This window comes from Cupressus sempervirens, chromosome 3 (assembly GCF_028749045.1).
Source record: "Cupressus sempervirens isolate cs-2001-9-10 chromosome 3, ASM2874904v1, whole genome shotgun sequence".
Taxonomy (NCBI): Eukaryota; Viridiplantae; Streptophyta; class Pinopsida; order Cupressales; family Cupressaceae; genus Cupressus; species Cupressus sempervirens.
The window spans coordinates 299,988,392-300,008,775 of record NC_143120.1 but is presented as its reverse complement, the minus strand read 5'-3'; positions in this window follow the sequence as shown (position 1 = coordinate 300,008,775).

Here is a 20,384-nt window from a genome sequence, read left to right as displayed (position 1 = left end):
GCACCTGAACAAATCATTTGAGATAAAGAGTCTAGTGTTATCACAAGAAAAAGACTCAAAAGTGACATGTTCTTACTTTGTGAGTTTGCACCCAAATATATTGAAAGGTGCTTTGGAAAATGAAGATTTGATATGAGCAATAAATGAAGAAATTGAAAAAATTGAAAAGAATAAAACATCAACCTTAGTACCTAGAACTAAAGATAAAAATTTTACTAAAACCAAGTGGGTATTCAGGAATAAGTTGAATGAAAAAGGTGAGGTCAAGGTGAGGTCACAAGGAACAAGGAAAGATTGGTATGTAAAGGATATGCACAAGAGGAAGGTGTTGGCTATGGAGAAACATTTTTCCCCTGTAGAAAGATTAGGAGTTACAATGTTGCTTTCATATTATTCTTATAAAGAATTTAAGGTATATCAAATGCATGTCAAATCTACATTTCTAAAAGGGATACTTGAAGAATAAGTATGCATAGAATAGCTTGAAGGATTTGTAGATCACAGCAAGAATAATATGTGTGTAAGTTGCACAAATCTTTATATGGTTTGAAACAAATCCCTAGAGCATGGTATGAAAAACTACATAACTATTTGGTGAAGATTGGTTTTCAAAGAACAAATGATAATAGCAATCTATATTTGAAGACTAGCAATGATGAGGGAAAAAAACAAAGAGAAAATGAACACAATAGAAAAAGGGGAATATTATTATCAGAAGTGATATGCTATTAAATTTAGTACAGTGAAAATAGACTCAATGATGTGCCCTAAGGGCTTACAATGTTGTTTGATTCTAGAAAAAACCCTCCTCATAGTACCTTCTCCCAAACTCCACAAAAACTATGTTTACAATGCCAAAAATGAACTTAAGTAACCTGAATTAGATATATGGTTAGGAATACATTCTAGAATATGCCATTTGGAATCCACCTACGAAACAAAAGGTTCTAGAAAATACGTCAAAAGTTGGTGTAAAATTAGAAGAATCCGAAAATGGTAGTCCAAGTACCAGGTGGCATAACTTTTGATTTGGGACTCTGATTGACTAACTATTTACATTTCTAGAAAGCTCTCCAAGCATGTTATAGCCCTATGGACAAGCTACACTCATCCCCCATTTTTTGGGTCTGTACGAGGCCATTTAGTGCCTCAAATCTGGCTTTGAAGCAATCTTAGGGGTCTCTAGACAACTTAAAACTACAATAACTTTCAAACCATAAAGCCTTTTGACATGATTTTTTCCTGGAGTGCTTTAAATTATACTTGACTTTCATGGCAGTCTTTCCCTCCAAAATTTGTGTCTCATCAAGCAACAATATATTGACAATACATCCTCTCTCCAAAGCCAATCACATATGCATATGTATTATTTAAAGAGGGAAATATACATCTAAAGAGGGAGAGAATATCTAAGAAACCAAGAGGGAGATTATCAGAGAGTCGACGTGAAAGAAGGAGAAAGTGAAAGCTAGAAGAGACATTCCAAGTAAGAGGGAGTGATTACTTAGAGGGAGTTCAAAAGATTTACTTGAGGTGTTGCCAGAAACATGAATCAAAATGAAACTAAGGATACTAATGAATATATGATATATTAAGGGTGTTGCTCATCTTGTTCAAAGATTTCAATTCTATGGTAACTTGAAGTATTCCTACAATATTTTAGAGGTTTTTCCATCAATGCCAAAGAGGGAGATTGTTGGAAACTACAATTGAAACAATTTTTATATTGTCATTGATGTCAAACGTATTGGTGATACATTTTTCTATTTGATCTAAGTGTCATATCTATTTGATTGATGAGGAGAATTTGAGAAGCTTCTCATAACAAAAGTACCTAGAGGAAATGTTGAGTTATGAAAAGGAAATAATAAATTGACACTAGATTAGTTCAACTTTGACAAAATCATGTTACAATAGGAGAAAATAGTAATGTACAAGAGATGAAAGTGTAAACAAAGATAGATCAAATGTATAGGCTTGATCGAGTAACATAGTATAATACTATAATTTTGATGTACATGTAAAGTGATGCTAGTGTTGACTAAGACATAGTAACTATCGAGAAAGGTTAGTGTTGACTGAGCATCAATATCAACCAAGTAATAGTGTATGTGTTGAGAAAGAAGTTTTATAGCGACTGAGTAATCAGTAATGACTGAGTGATAGAAAAAAATGTTGGCCAAGGAACAACATTTTAATTATTTGTGAGGAATCATAACTTTTAACTAACTAAGTTGATATTTTGGGATATGGAAAGTGTGTTGAAGATAAGGATCAATGAGTTTGATCATTTAACTCTAGGAGAGGATTAGATAAACGACCTAAGAGATGGATGCTAAGAGAATTTTATAGAAAAGAATAGATAAAAATAATGGTGATTATATACAATGTATTTGATGGATTGAATAATGAACCCTAAGATATATCATTGTGTTTAAGTGGAAAGATATCCTAATTATCTATTTAAAGAGGTACAAAGGTGAACTTATAGTGTCTATTTCTATGTGTATATGTGGATGCTTGTGAAGTTGGAGTTGTTACTAATGTTGTTTACTAGAAAAGCTAAGTAGAAGGCTTAATCAAGTTGAGAAGAAGTGAAGGGTGATTTCTTGAAGGGTTTCCAAGAAAATCATAGATTGAGATAACAATGGAGGCCAAACACTAAATCAGTACATGTGAGCTTAATTGAGATATGTGTTGTACTTAACAGACCAAACTTGTTGTTACTTTCTAACCATTGTGAATAGTATTTGAAATCCTTTAATCAAGGTTGACCTAACAATCATAAGGACTTAACAATAATGAAAATCATTTAAATAGGTGAAATTCTAATAGAATTTTATAAATTCCTCTAACAATGCCACTCTTAACAAGGTGATTAAATCCTTAACAAGGTCACATTTAACAAAGTGTATTGTAAATTTTAACAGGGTTGGCTCCTAACAAGGCTCACTTCATAAGAGTGAAAATTGGTGACATGTTGTTGTGGATTTTCCCAAATTGGGTTTCTATGTTAAATCATAGTGTCAAACTTGTGGATATGTTATTATGATGTTTTACTGATTAATGTTTAAATTCTACAAGTCTATTATATTAGAATAGTGGACAACTAGCTAATGTTTCCAATAGTTTACAACAAAGACTGAGCAATGGAATGATAAGATCTAAAGTTGTTTAAGTGTTTGTTTGTTCAATTGGTACATCTAGACCTTGGATAACTAATTCCCCCCCCCCCCCCCCCCTCCTCTTAGTTATTCTAAATATTCTAACAAAATCATTTTTTAACAAATATGGTTTGATTCCACCTACTCATCCCCAGCAACAGAAATAAGTGTCAAAAATAAGGGGATAGATAAGGAAGAAGTGAGAAGAAATGAAGAACCATAAAGGGGGATACATGTATGGCAAGAAGCATTAGACTATTTAAGTCATGTAATATATGTATTTTATATTGTGTTGTAAAATAAGTTTTTGAAGTTCTATTAGAACCAAGTCATAGGCTTAAGGGGGGTACTATTTTGTAATGTAAAGATGAAATCATGACAAGGTGCTTTTTCCACTAATATCAAAGGGTGATATTATTGGTATCACTAAGTTTTTTTGTATATTAGTGTCAAATAATTAGTCATATACAAGGCAGAGTTAGTCGATCATCACTGTGACTGAATTACTCTATATAGGTCAAGTCATGTAAATACTTATAAATAATAATGTATATGTTGAGCTCTATAGGAGCCAAGAAATTATTTGGTTACTAAGTACTTCCATATAAGTCAAGTATAGTTAATGCCAAGTAGAAAGGGAACATAGATGTCGAGTCATACAAAAGGAACCAAGTTAGTTAAGGCCAAGTAACAGCAAGAAGTACAGTTACGATCGAGCATTAAAGATAGTGTGTGTCGAGTACACAAAGTGAACAAAAATGTCTAAAATGGTACAAACTTTGAAGGTAAACCATTTTTGAGCTGACATGTAAATAAAACTTAATAATTGTAGAGTTTTTTATAATGGTTATTATGCATTTTGGCATGGATCACGAATCCCTATGAGGGATAAATAACCAAACACATGAAGAGACAAAAAGGAAACATCTATATCATTTACCTTATTCTAGAAGACTCTACAGAGGTCTTTAAAAGAGAGATCCAAACCCTATCTTTATATAGAAAAAAAAAGGAGAAGTGTATGTGCAAAGTAAAGTGAAGTATCATGCAAAGAAGTTAGGTTTTGGAAGTTACAAGCAAGAGTTGTGAAATAACAAACTTTAGCAACCTATTGAAGTAGTGCAGGACAGAGTAAAGACATATAAGATTAGAGATTATATCAAAGATTGGAAGGGGGAGATCAGTAATCAACATTGTAAATGCAGACTAAAGGATCAGCAACTGAAACAGTTTTGAGAAATTGAATTAGGGTAAATCTCTTAACATAGTGGTTGTTGGCATAAAGTTATTTGCCATTAGTGACAACACTTTTCTCACGGTCCAAACCGAGCATCGAAGACACAGTTCAAACCGAGTGTTGAAGACTTAGTTCAAATCGAGCGTCGGTGACAATAGTTCAAACCGAGCAGATGGAAGCAGTGTTAACCGAGTGAAAATTGACTTAGTGTTAACTGAGTGTAGTATTAACCGAATGAAATGGAAGCAGTGTTAACCGAGTGTAGTATTAACCGAGTGAAGACGGAAGCAGTATTAACCGAGTAAAAAAGGACTCAACGTTAACCGAGCTCAGTCGGTAAGAAAAGAAGTTAGTTTCTGCCGAGTGACACTATATCTACCGAGTCACCAATGGTTACCAAGTTCCAAGCAACGTTGTATGACTAGTATGAACCGCGCCCCTACCTCTACCTAGTGCATGACGATGCCGTGTAACATGGTGGTTGTCATGTATCAGAAGGTCATCATGTCTGTCTGAAGAACCCGAGTTTATTTTACCATTTGGCTGACTCAATTGTATTTTGTTTACTTGTGTTCAGCCGACCTTGCATCTATTATTACTAGAATGGTATAAATAATGCTTTAAGGAGACAACAATAATAATAATAACAATGAAAGGATGTGTGATGTGAATATAGCAGCAGAACAGTATATTAGCAAGGTCTACAAGGTGCAGCAAAGACTTCATCAATCACAAGAGGTGATCAATTGTAAAAGATCTAATTAAGTTATATATAGATCTGATTGGTTCATCCTAACAGGTGAATCATCTTGTGAATCCTCTAACCAAGTAGAATTAACAGTCTTTGTATAAAATCTCCTAACAGAGTGCATACTTATAAAGTGTGTTTCAAATCCTTTAACAAGGTGGATCTAGCAATCCTTCATGCTCTTAACAGGGTAGATCACTAGAAGTGATCATTGTATGCCTTAACCGACTAACTTCCTACTGCAGTAAAGAAGATTTGTGGGTTTCATCCCCACCCCAGTTTTACTTTCTATTTTGGAAGGTTTTTGGGTCACCAAAATCTTTGTGTATACATGTTTTGGATGTTTATTTATCTCTTACATGCTACAGATTAGGTGAATGAATACTTTACTGGTTTATGTTGAATTGATTAAAAGGTGTATTGTTACTGATTCACCCCTCCCCTCTTAGTAACCTATTATATCTTGAATATTTCCAACAATTGGTATCAGAGCCTTTTTGGTTCTCAGGACAAAGCTTGATAGCTTGAGCAAAGATCAAAGTCAATGGAGATATTCAGACTGGAGAAAGTTATAGAAAATGAAAAGTTAGATCTAGAAATGGCCATGGTTCAACTCAAAGAAGCAAAGCAACATCCTTCTCAATCCCTAAAACGAAGAAAGGGACTTGCAAAACAAATGAATGACCATCTTTATGTTGAAGAAAGGATTGAAGATCTGTTACCATCAAGCAATTCAGAAGAAGCTGACAAAGCAATCAAAGAACTTCTAGGAAAGAATGGATCTCTGCAAGAAGAGGTAAGAAAGCTTAAGAGAGAACAAGAAATACAGTCAATCAGGCTATGTGAAGTTTTGGATCAAAGAAACAAAGCACAAGAAGAACTAGAAGATAGAAGTCATGAAATCTACAATCAATCTCATCAGCATGATGATCTTATAGACCAACTTTCCAATGCAAATGAAGAAATCAGGATTCTCAGAGCACAAAATGAAAGAATAAGGAATGATTTAAACACTGAAAAGCAAATCAATGAAAGTCTACAGAGTGACTTAAGATCTGAGAGACAAATCAATGAAATCTTGGAAAATGACCTAATCTCTGAAAGGCAAGTCAATGAAAGGATGATGAAATCTCAGGCAGATGTGAATCAATTAAATGAGCAGAATCTTCACAGACAAACAGGCAAAGCTGGTCTTGGATACAAGGAAGCTGGTGAATCCTCCAAACAAGGTGAACAAAGGAATAAAAGACTCACTTGTAACCACTATGGCAAGTTATTTCATACATCAAAAAAATGTTGGAGCAATGGGAAAGCAAAATTCAATGGTAAATGCTTCAACTGCAATCAGCATGGTCACAAGGCAAATGAGTGTAAAGAAAAACCAAAATTTGAGGGCAATTGTCACAAATACAAAAAGCATGGTCATAAGGCATTCCAGTGCAAATCCAAATCATTCAATCCAACTGAACAACTTGTCAAAGCTATATTCAGATTGGACTACAACACCTGGTGCAGATGTCACTATTGTGGAGAATATGGACATACTGGCATAAATTGTGCTAGACATCACCTAAGGAAGAAGGACACTACTGTAAGGTGCTATACATGTACAGAACTTGGTCATATAGCTAAAAATTGCATGAATATCAAAAGAATTGAAGATGAGAAGAAAATCAAAGCGGACAACATTCGAAAGCAAATGAAACAACAATGGATTCCAAAATTTACCGAGCAAGATAAGTCAGATAGAAATGTCACTCAAGAAATGGGTGACTCCACCATTTCCAATTAATATTCATATAAGAAATATTGGAACTGCATCCTCCAAGATTTATCCTAAGCAGCTCCAAAGGAAGAAGAATGATCAAATCAGTATTTCAGATGAACTTTGATTCCAATTCTGTTCAACACTTTACCGAGTTCGATCGGTTGTAACAAAGCTTCATTAACCGAGTAGCAATTATCGAGTTGATTTGGTAAGAGACTTTACCAAGTTCGGTCGGATGCAACAAAGTTTCATTAACCAAGTTGTGTCAACCGAGTGAGGTCAGTTCGTGACCTAATCAAGTTAGGTCGGTACTTCAATATTTTCATTCAATCACCGAGTTGATAATATCTACCGAGCCAGTGGATGACAACCTGTCATTTCATTTACCATTGTACCAAAACATTCTCGAGCGAATTTTTCAAAAGGAAGAAAGAATCAGTTCAGAATTCTTCTACACCTACCGAGTAGCAATGGCATCCAGAAGTGACAGCTCCAAGACCAAGAAAGGTTCAGAAATACTGGTTAAAGGAGAAGAATGGAAGGCACCAAACTTCAAATTGGCACCAGCTATTGTAGAATCACTAGACCCTAACGGTGCTCAATCTCAAATCCCTACAAAGGTACTTTTTATTAATGATATCCGCTCTCATTTCAAATGCTCCATTCAAGAACTTGGAAACCTAGAAATTGATAATGCCCTAGGTGAAATGAGCATAAATGGAAACCTGAAACTCGAACATAAACATCTTGAAACAAAAGGGTTAACCCACATTTCGCACTTGCCAAGGAAATTTCATGTAAAATGGGTTAGGTATGTACTCAGTCGGGTTCACAATGGACAATTGTGGTTAGAGCAACCAATGCCCATCACAAAGAAAATGATTAGCAAAATTACTGGACTCCCTATGTTGAGCAAAGCCAAGACTACCAAAACCCTAGGTCGGGAAGAATTGCAGAGACTGACCCAAGCAGAATGGGATGGTAGGGGACTTAAGCTCAGTACAGTAGCTGACGTTGAATTGAGATTTGGTATTCACGTCATTGCTCACAAAATCTATAGTTCAAGCCGTCCAAACAGTGTATCCTGTGAAGCTGTAGATTTAGCATACAAAATAGTAAAGAAGAATGTAGAATTTGATTTATTGGAATTGCTTTTGTTCCAATTCAATAAGAATATGGAAAGCATAAGAACCTCCAAAAAAAATCCCTGCAAATTCGGTTCGCTTTTGATTTGTTTATTTTTCTATATTCAAAAGTCTTTTCCATCAAAGAGGTCAGTAGTATGGAGTAAAGATATTCCAATTCTTTATCAGATAAATGAGTTCATTGCAAAATTAGGCAAAAATTTTGACAGTGTTTTGGATAACTATTTTGAAGATTTTAAGGAAAGAATGAACCATAGGTTCCGAATTCCACCCAGACTTGTTGAAGAATACAAGGAAGAAGTATGCTTCATGGTAGACTACGACAAGGTATACATACAGGCAGTTAGGCCTCGGGTAGCATGGGTGAAACCTCTTCCCTATGAGGTAAATATTGATGAAACCAGGGACATCATAGAAGTACTAGTGAATGAACCAGTAGACCCAAGGCAACCAGTTTTTGGAACATATGATCAAGCTAAGGCCAGAATTGAGCTTCAAATTAAAATCCCTCGGGCCATTAGCAAAGGAAAGAGAAGGGTAGCCCAACTAAAAATAGAAGTTGGTTCTCTTATGATAACAGAAGGCAAAGGAGAAGATGATGAAGAAGAAGAGGAAACTGAGTCAGAAAAAGAAAAAGAGCCTCAACGAAAGAAATGTAAGGTGATCATCACCAAACCTAAAAGGGAAACTTCTGTAGTTTTCTCCAAGAGAACAAGACAGGGGAAGAAGGAACCTGTACTCATTAAGCCTCCACTCACATTTGAGGCAAGATTGAAGCAATTAGAAGCAGGTGCTAGCTTCACAAACTTCAAAGCATTGAAGTTTGAAACCAGAACAGAACAAGAAAATATGCAGATTGAGGAACTGGTACTGAACAAGATGGGTAAATGGAAATACTCACCAGATCAAATAGCCTCTCAGATCTCCAAAGAACTATTGGAGAGGTTGTAATCAAGATGGGAAGCTACAACCAAGATTGTCAAAGACATCTATCAGCAGACCCTGAGGAATCTCCTGCCAAGTCTCACTGATGTTGAAGTGAAGACATCACTAAAAGACCACGAAGGTAACATGATGATTAGATTCCACACCTGTTTGATACTTGTCAAAGATATTGAGCATGTAGTAAATGATGCAACAAACATGTGGAAAAACATCTATCATCTACACAAATCCAGTGATGATACTGTTGAAATCAAGGACATTGACAACAGTGATGATGATGATGATGATGATATTGAAGATATTCTAGGGGATCTCCATTCAATAATGTTAGAAGTTGAAGAAGAATCTAGAAAAGAAATTGAGGAAGAAGAAGCTGAAAAAGAAATGGAGGAAGAAGAAGATGAACAAGACAAAGAGGAAGAAGATCCAGTAAAAATTGCAGCTGAAGTCATTGCATCTCTTCCACACTCTCCACCTAAAACAGTTATAGCTTCTACTAGTGAGATTGTGAGCTCATTGACCTCATCAATTGATCAATCTTCACCTGTCTCCTCTCAGCTCCGGGTACCATCTATGCAAGTGTCAACCACTTCATCAACCGAGCTGCAGCCACCTTCATTGACCGAGTCCTCCTCAGTCACAGCAGTAAGATCATCAAGCACATCAACTTCTACTACAGAGTGTATAGTAAGTGTACCTACAGGTACTACAATTTTGACTTCTCCTGCTCTAATTTTGGCAACTGTTAGTTCTCCCACTCCATCCTGTACAGCAATTTTGGGAGTAACATCAATTTTTTATACTATTAGCACATCTCTCAGTCTTCCTCTACTTAGTCCTATTCCAGTTTTGTCAGCCAGACCTACCTCATCAACTATAATCTTAGTTTCCAAGGGTCAAGGTGAAGTCTTTGCCGGAAAAGCAAAAAGATACATGTTTTCCAGCAAGACAATGGATGAGAAAATTGACTTAGATAAGGACATTGTCATTCCTAAAATAGATCTAGATACAGCATCTTTTGATGAAATGAGAATGCTCAGTCAGCTATTAGAACAGAAGGCTAGGCAAAAACAGCTCAGGCATGAAAGAGACCAGGAATATAGCATTATTGAAAGTGCTAAAAATATAATAACAGAGGCTATAGGTGTTGAAGTAGATTCTACTCAACACATTTTGATTCAGTTGGAAGAGGCTATATATAAATTCAATGAGGATACCTCCAGCCAAGAAAAATTGATTAAAAAGGAAGAGAAGAAATTTGACAATAAGGTGCTTGAGCACATTGCTCAGCATATTGCATTAAAACAGGTAGAATTGTCTACAATTCTGAGTAATTTTGAGAATTCTTTTAATAATGTAACTTCACTTTTTGGAAAACTTTGTGATGTTACCGAGTATACCAAAGAAATCAAAGAAAAGTTGAATAAAATTGATGAGGACATGAAGGTCAGTGCCCAAATGCTGCAATCTGACCACAGTGCAAGTTCATCCCATCATCATAAAATAAGATTTTTGTCAGAGAAACAGGCAAAATTGCTGAGAGAGGAAGCAAGAATCAGGTCTACTCTGATTGATATCCAAAATATGATTCTTCCTATCATGGATACAATGCAGAAGCATATTGCCCATTCCAAAACATTGATCCATGACAACAACTTCTCAATTGCTGATCATATGATTGAACTTTCTGCAAAAATTCAAATAGCACTCTCCGCCAGCAAAATTTTGCAAGAAAATTGGGATAAGACTTTGGCTCTTATTCTCAAATTACATTCAGGATTTATCTCTCATTTTGGAATCTTTGTGTAAATTGTTTGGCATTATTTTCAAAAAGGGGGAGATAGAACTTCAAGAGCTAACTGTGCAAAGACATATGTATTGAATTGTAAATACTGTGCATATTGTATGGGGGAGACATATATGTAGACACATCTAATAAGATTTGCATTTTTGAAAACTTTTGAACTGTATGTCAATTTCTGTACATAAACTTTGATTCATAATTGTTTTTGTCACTAATGCCAAAGGGGGAGATTGTTGGCATAAAGTTATTTTCCATTAGTGACAACACTTTTCTCACAGTCCAAATCGAGCATCGAAGACACAGTTCAAACCGAGTGTTGAAGACTCAATTCAAACTGAGTGTCGGTGACAACAGCTCAAACCGAGCAGATGGAAGCAGTGTTAACCGAGTGAAAATGCACTTAGTGTTAACCGAGTGTAGTATTAACCGAGTGAAGATGGAAGCAGTGTTAACTGAGTGTAGTATTAACCAAGTGAAGACGAAAGCAGTATTAACCGAGTAAAGAAGGACTCAACGTTAATTGAGCTCAGTCGGTAAGCAAAGAAGTTAGTTTCTGCCGAGTGACACTATATCTACCGAGTCACCAATGGTTACCGAGTTCCAAGCAACGTTGTATGACTAGTATGAATCGTGCCCCTACCTCTACCTAGTGCATGACGATGCCGTGTAACGTGGTGGTTGCCGTGTATCAGAAGGTCATCATGTCTATCTAAAGAACTCGAGTTTATTTTACCATTTGGCCAAATCAGTTGTATTTTGTTTACTTGTGTTCAGCCGACCTTGCATCTATTATTACCGGAATGGTATAAATAATGCTTTAAGGAGACAACAATAATAATAATAACAATGAAAGGATGTGTGATGCGAATATAGCAGCAGAACAGTATATTAGCAAGGTCTACAAGGTGCAGCAAAGACTTCATCAATCACAAGAGGTGATAAATTGTAAAAGATCTAATCAAGTTATATATAGATCTGATTGGTTCATCCTAATAGGTGAATCATCTTGTAAATCCTCTAACCAGGTAGACTTAACAGTCTTTGTATAAAATCTCCTAACAGAGTGCATACTTATAAAGTGTGTTTCAAATCCTTTAACAAGGTGGATCTAGCAATCCTTCATGCTCTTAACAGGGCAGATCACTAGAAGTGATCATTGTATGCCTTAATTGGCTAACTTCCTACTACAGTAAAGAAGATTTGTGGGTTTCATCCCCACCCCAGTTTTACTTTCTATTTTGGAAGGTTTATGGGTCACCAAAATCTTTGTGTATATATGTTTTGGATGTTTATTTATCTCTTACATGCTACAGATTAGGTGAATGAATACTTTACTAGTTTATGTTGAATTGATTAAAAGGTGTATTGTTACTGATTCACCCCTCCCCTCTCAGTAACCTATTATATCTTGAATATTTCCAACAGTGGTTTTAACTGACCTTTGTAAATCTCTTAACAGATTCCTTACTTAATTGCAAGTGTTAAATCCTTTAATCAAGGTAGATCTAATAGTCTTGTATAGCTCTTAATTGGGTAGACCTCTCACAAGGTGGATCATCAGAAGTGATCAAATTTGTAGTCCTAACAAGCTAACTTTGTTACTGCAGTAGTGAAGATTTGTGGGTGTCATCCCCACCCCAGTTTTACCTTCATCTTAGAGGGTTTCTAGGTAACCAAAATATTTTGTGTTGTATGTTTACATTTCATGGATGTGTTACATAGTTAGGTCTATTTCTGCATTTGATATTTCAAGTTATGTTATGCATAAACTAGAGATGAGATGGTTAATATGGTGGATGCAGTGGAGTAGTTTTGAACTTTAAAAGTTTTATAGATCCTAATTCACCACCAACACCCCCCCCCCCCCCCCCACCTCAATATCTCAGTTCCCAATAAACTTCCAACAATTTCTTCCTATCATTATAAATAGGGTGAGATTGTCATGATGTGACCCATAGAGGGTTGCCTCCTTTTTTTCATTGCTTTGCTAGTAGTCTATAATGCAACCCGTAGAGGGTCACCTCCTTAATTTTTTGTCACTTTTTTAATGGTTGTATTCTTATTAGTCACTCCCCATAATTTAGTTAATTAATATTTCTCATTTCATCATCAATGTATTATTAGTGGTTATTATTAATGAATTAATATTTCTCATTCAATATATTATTCTATTTTGATATATAAGTAATCTTTGTTCATCCGATAAGAAATATATTAGTTCATTTTCACATATTAATTGATAAATATATAAGTTGATTTTGACATGTTAATTGGTAAGTATATTAGTTCATCTTGAAATATTAAAATTGATTAAATTCATAACCACATATGTTCTATTCTTATCTTAATTGAGGATTGTTATAGTTCCTCCATTTTAATTTTTCTTAGCCTATAAGAATCTCTTCTTTCTCCCAAGTGGCATCCTCATCTTGGTAAATTTTTCCATTTAATCAAAAACTTGATAACAGTCATATTCCTTAGTTTATGTTCTCAGGTGTTGAGGATAGCCTCAGGTACCAAGGTAAGTTGTTAATCATCTAGGGGAGGCAATTCAGTACAATGAATCATTTGTTGTCCCAAAACCTTCTTAGTTAGAAAATGTGAATGCATTACAAATCTTACTATCCTTGGTTATTATGTTTTTTATTTAGTATCAACCTCCTTATTATTATCCTTGATTAAGGATTATTATTTTGTTTAGTTAATTTTATCTATTGATTGGTGTATGAAATTATTATTGATGTCAGTTATATATATTAATTATTTATTTATAATTCAATTGATTATTGATAAATATTCTTATTTTCAATAATATTAATTATTTCCTATATATTATTAATTAATCACATACATTTGTTTTCAATACACTAATTATTATTATTTCTAGAGATAGTATATTGACTAATTGTATGTTGATTAACATGACTATGATGGTTTTCACAATTATAGAACTGATCATATTACATGTGTATTGTTGATTATGATTCATGGCAGTCTTTCCCTCCAAAATTTGTGTGTCATCAAGCAACAATATATTGACAATACATCCTCTCTCCAAAGCCAATCACATATGCATATGTTGACATTAATAGAATATTCTAACACATGGAAATTATATTTATCCTATTCATATCAGTTAGATGGAGACCATACCAATCTCACATATTGGTATTGTAGAGGTTATATCAATCTCCATGGTATTAGTCTCACATAATAACACTATAAATCACAGGATCAGCCTCTTCTACCTTAAGGAGATATATTGACCACTTCATATAACATTAAACATCTTTCATAAGAACATCTCTATATTATGCATTTGCAATTTTCCACATGTATATTCACCAAGTATATATACAAATATATATATATATATATATATATATACATACATATATATACACATATATACATATATATGCATATATACATACACACACACACACACATATATGCATACACATACATACATACATATATACATATACATGTGTGTGTGTGTGTGTGTGTGTGTGTGTGTGTGTGTGTGTGTGTGTGTGTGTGTGTGTGTGTGTGTGTGTGTGTGTAATATTGAAATTGAATGAATCGCATACTCACGATTTCCTTTTAGTGGGTGGGTCCACCTTACCACCCCATGACATTTGTACTTTTGGAAGTGGTCTTTTATAAATTTTATGATTTCTAAATTTAAATTTATTTGTACACTTTCCTCCTTTAACATGTTTGTTCCTATCCCTATAAATAGGATGGGCCTACCACAATGTGACCCATAGAGGGTCACCTCCTTAATTCTTCACCATTTTTCTAGAAGTCTTATTCTTATTAGTCACCCACCATAATTTAATTATTTAATATTACTCATGTCATTATCGATGTATTATTAGTAGTTATTATTAATGAATTAATAATTCTCATTTAATATAATATTCTATTTTAGTATATAAGTAATATTTGTTTGTCCAATTAGCAACATTAATTAAGAAATGTATTAGCTCATTTTGACATATTAAAATTGATTAAATTCATAACCATGTGTGTTTTATTCTTATCTTAATTGAGGATCATTTCACTAGTTGAAGTGATGACTTTGTGGAGTTGTTTAAGAATGTCAGTTGGTCATAGGTACTTGAGGTGTAAGGTAAAGTAGATTTTGTGATCAAATTATGAGAGATAGATTGTTGAAATAGAATTTTAACACTTATACATTGTCTATGAATTTTCCCAATTAAGGTTCATCATGTTATAGAAAATCATATATACACACACATATACACATAAATATTATGTATGTGTATATGTGTGTATGCATATACATATATACATATTTTTATGTATGTATGTAAACTTTATCTCTACTAATTAGACTTTTCGAATTATAAGCTCATTAAAATATGTGTGTGTGTGTGTATTTATATATATGTATGTATATATACACATACATACATATATATATACATGTACATATCTATATATACATGTATATGTATGCATGTGTGTATGTATTTATGTATGTATATATGTATATGTACATATATATACACATGTGTGTGTGTGTGTGTGTGTGTGTAATTTTCAACAATAAAATCTATGAACATAAAATTAAACAAATAAAAATAAATCATATAATATATGTGTGTTTATAAAAACATTACAAGCATAGCTGTTGGGTTTAAGAACTAAGTAAAGGAAAATCATTTCATGAACAAAAGAAAGTTTGAAAAGACTACTAGTAATTAATTTACTTTGCATACTATCCTTCCTATAGTTTTTATAAAAACTATAATTAATGGAAATGGTATCAAATATGGTGGAAGAGGCAGACCAACCTTTGAGAAGCATGACCACTCTTTATAAGGCACATTTTATTTTGCAAATTGGACCAAACAAAATCCCCAGAACACCTAAACCCTCAATCCTCTTGTAAGACCCCTCCTTGTATGTACTTATTTAAATATGAATTTCTTTGTTAAATCCTTTATAGGAGATTTGAATGAATATATGAGCATGACAAGACAATGGTATGGGAAAATATTGTTGTTCTTGCTAAAAACCATGAAGAGGACATTATCATAAATTTTGGCTATCTTACATATAATGACTTGATGATTGATTTTCAATAATATAATTTAATACTTACCCTCTTATGAATCATTAGAAATTCAAAGAAAAATATCATCAACCCACTAGAACTGTCCTTCAAGTAGCTTAATTTTTAAATATTAAAACTACATTATGATGTGTCAAGGTTGTTAGGGTATTATGTACAAGAGATTTTACTTTTGTATTGAGATGAGTTATTCAATTGTTTGAAATTATGGTTTAAATCATAAACATTATGTTTGTTCTCTAGGATACATCTTCATAACTAGGTGATAGAAAGTTATGGACTTAGATAATTATGATGATGGGTATGAATTAAGGTTTTATGGTTTAAGTGTTCTAATGGAAATTGAGATCAGTTGTTATATTCATGTTTTGATACCTATTATTTGGGACTTTCTACATTGTTTGAATATTTAAACATTGAATTGTACTAACCATGCTATGTGGTATTTTACCTTACAATGATGATGTTATTTATGGTACCTTGATCAGTGCAGGAGCACTTTAGGGAAAGGAAAACCCAAATAGGATTTTTGTCTTGTAAATGGCCTATCCAACCATTAACCAAATAAGGACTAGTCATAAAGTCCCAAGGTTTGTTAGAGAGTGTCAAAGAATATTGAGTTCAAGTGTTGGCCATGATCTAGTTGTTAAGACCTAGTTAGGGTTATAAGGTCTTGATAGGGTCAAACTAGGTCAAAGTTACAAAATACCTCAAAAGTGAGGAATAATTGTTGAAATGTGGTCCATTGGTTTTTTTTGATCAAAATGGATGGATTTTAATCAAACTAGATAGGTTTGAGGTGTTAAAATGTCACCTTTGCAAAAATTGCAAGAGTTTCTCATGACAACTTTGCAATTTTGCAAAGTTGTCATGATAAATTTTCCAAAATTTTAGAGAGGAGCACTAAAGAGGTTTGGGATTTGACCTAAGAGTTTGAACATCTATAAAGGAATGAGTAATCATATATATAGAAAATATCATTTTGGTGTAAGACATGTTGTTTTGGATTGATCCTCTAACTACTTTCATCAATTAATTGCCCAATAGCATGTGACTGATCTATGTACTCTTTTTTGAGGATTTTTAACTCATTTTGATAGCTTTTAGTAATTATTGAGTTTTACATTCCATATTGTTCTATACATAGAAACTTGAACAAGAATGGCTATAACTTGAATGCACATGGTTAAAACCTCATGGCCTTTGGGATTCAAGTATTAGTCTATGTACTTTATGTAATATGCATTTTTGTGGTTGTATGGAAATGTTAGCTATTTTTTCAAGAGATCCCTTGAAATGTCCCTTTACTGATTTTATATGATATTTCACGCCTCTAAACAGATTTTCAAAATCAAACAACTAATATCACAAAGATCCACCAAATTTCTCAAGAAACCCCAAATCGGGTATGCCGAAAATAGTGCCAAAAGCTTCACAGCTTCACCTATTATTAATAAACCTGAAAGTGGAATTTTTTACAGAAATTTCAGTAGCATAACAGCCTATAAAATTACATTTTCAGATCTGTATAACATGCACACAATAGCTCCCAAACGGAGGACAAAAACAATGCTCATCGAGCTCTCGAAAATAGCACAAAATAGTCCGGAATCACCACAAAAACTTAATAATCTATCACAGAAGTATAATCATATCAAAATACATATTTTCAGCTCTATTTTAACATTTAAAAGTCTGATATACAGTAGCAACCCAAACTGATATGAAATACTCAACCGGAAACACCAAACTCTTACAAAAAATACACCCGAAAACTCACAAATCTGCACTATTCAGCACAAAGGCAAACTCTGCATGAGCATGCACATGGAATGGATTAAAACTCCCATCCTTAGCCTTCTTAGAAACCTGCAAAATCCCATTCTTGGGTCTCCCTGGAAACCTGCAAACTCTCGTTCTTGGGTCTCCTTCTCCACAAGTTTGGCAGCCTCTGAAGAATAACAAAGAAATGAGCAAAAATCAAATTTTGAAATCAGCCCAAAATGCCTCCAAACTCCTTAAAAGAGGGCATAAACCTAACTCATGTCCAAGAGGGGTTAATAAAACATATTTTAATAATAATTTTCATTTATTAGTCCATTAGCTTCCAAAGATTATCCCCTTTTCCGAAACTTCACCTTTTTGGGCTTGCCTGCCTTAGAAAATATTATTATTTTTTAATTATTTGAAAAGGGGACATGACAAGTCCTCCCCTTCCAAATATTGCTTGTCCTCAAGCAATGGCTGAACAATAAACCAATCAATCCACCTAGATCCCAAATGTAGTCATGAACTATATTATTGTCAATTAACACAGGCTCCTACAATATCCTCTGCAATATAACTAAGAGGAATCCATAATCAAACTGACAATTACTACTCAACCAAACTCCAAAGTCACAACTTCTATAGTTAGAAACCCATGAGACACAAACTCTTAGAACATCAAAACCCAAGTAAAGTGGACAAATCAAACTACCAACACAGTAAATACCATCAACGCATTCCACTGGCCTATACAGAATGTACAATCCAACTCTGCAACAATGGCGAATGCTCTCGAATGAAACTATACCAAGTATGGAGAATCCACACACTGTACAACTCTTGCAGTCAACACAACTCTGTAGATCACTAGCCACTATCTCATAAATATAACTCCCATGCACCCCTGATGGTGAAAAGCCATCACAAGATAAACAGCAAGAAATGGAACCCAAACCAAATTTGACTGACATCAACTCCTCAACACAAGGATCAAATGCTAACTGATGTACATACCTTGCAATATAATTTTGATAAAAAAAAATAACCTTCATCAATAGCTCACCATGAACAAGTGATACAACCCACTGTGACTGATCACCAGCTAAGTCAGGAGATGTCATAGCCAAAGGAGTAGAATCAATAACAACACCCGCTGAAGCATCACTCCAAAACTCCTACTCTAAGTCATGTATTATCAAGCTATCAACTGCAGAACCTATCACCATGTCATGCCCATCACAACTCTCATCTTGAGGCATCAAACTGTCCCATAACTGATGATAAGCACTAGGAACCAAAGTACATCTCTGTATCATCATCTCATCAACATGGTCATCAAAGGTAAATTGATGAGCGTACCTCACAGTGTAATGCTGATAGAATGCTCCAATCTCAATCAGTGGCTTAGACTGTAATCCAGATGAAACTAACTGCAATTGATCATTAACCATGTTGGAACTGACTACTACCTCTGAAGATATCACCAAGGGAGTAGTATTACTAGCAGGAACCATGCCAACTGCTGACTCACCAACATCACACATGATCTTTGATACATCTCTAGTCTCCGTGCCATTAGTACTAAAGGCCACCACCATGTCAGGCATACAAAAATCTGCTACAACACCTAACTCAATTGAACCTGACTCTAGTGGGAATGAACCTGATATGCCAATGTTAGTATCAAGGATGGATGCATCCCCATCTCCACTGTCTCTGACAATCTCGGCCATGGACATCCTCGGATCACCAAACACCACAGCTTGTGACTATATAGAATCAGGTAAATATTGTAGTCGCTCTAACTCCATGGTCACCTTAGCCAAATGAAACTGTGACTCCTTGAAAGCCAACTGTGTACTCTCAAGAATCTCAAAAGTCACCTCAAGCTGCTAAGTAAGCTCACTCACCTCATCTTCCTTGGCCAACAATGCATCGTATGCTGTACTGCCCCACTCCATAAGATAATCTCTATCGGCTACCAACTGCATATAATCCTGTCTCAAAATTTGGATAGCCTCCCATAAAGAGTGGAACTCTGTCAAGGAAAGATAATTGCCTTCTTGCTCATCACTAGTAGGAGAACCCCATCCATAAATTGCTAACAACTAACGAGCAACATCGAAATGCTGGCAAGTGATAGCAATATCTTGGTCACTAACTCTCAACTGATTAGACACATGATGGCACTAGCTTGATTGTCTCCTACAAACCTCCTCTGATGCACTGTCTAAAGGAGTATCCTCAAAGTTACTAGTCTCTAGAGTATTACCATCTATGTCTTGTGAATCAACTCTAAAGCTCATATCAACATATGGAGTATCAAAAACTGTAGCACTACTGTCCAACTCCTCTATACCCAAGGAAACTAAGTCTTCACAACTGCCCACTGCATCCTCCTGCATGTCATCAATGCTAATATGATCTTGGGACTCATCTGTACACACTGCCAAATATGAAAGATCATCAACACATTCCAGCAAGTATGGTCGATTGGATATATGAACAAAGCCCAACATCGGTGTATAAAAACTAATACCAACATCGGATAAGCTCCTGGCACAAGAAAAGACAACACCATGCAATCTGCTAATCAAATCCATGATAGCACCCAAACAATCACTGCTACCAAAAAGTGTTAATGATTTCCAGTCAACTAAATCCAAAATGCCAATATAACAATCTCGAGTCCATATACG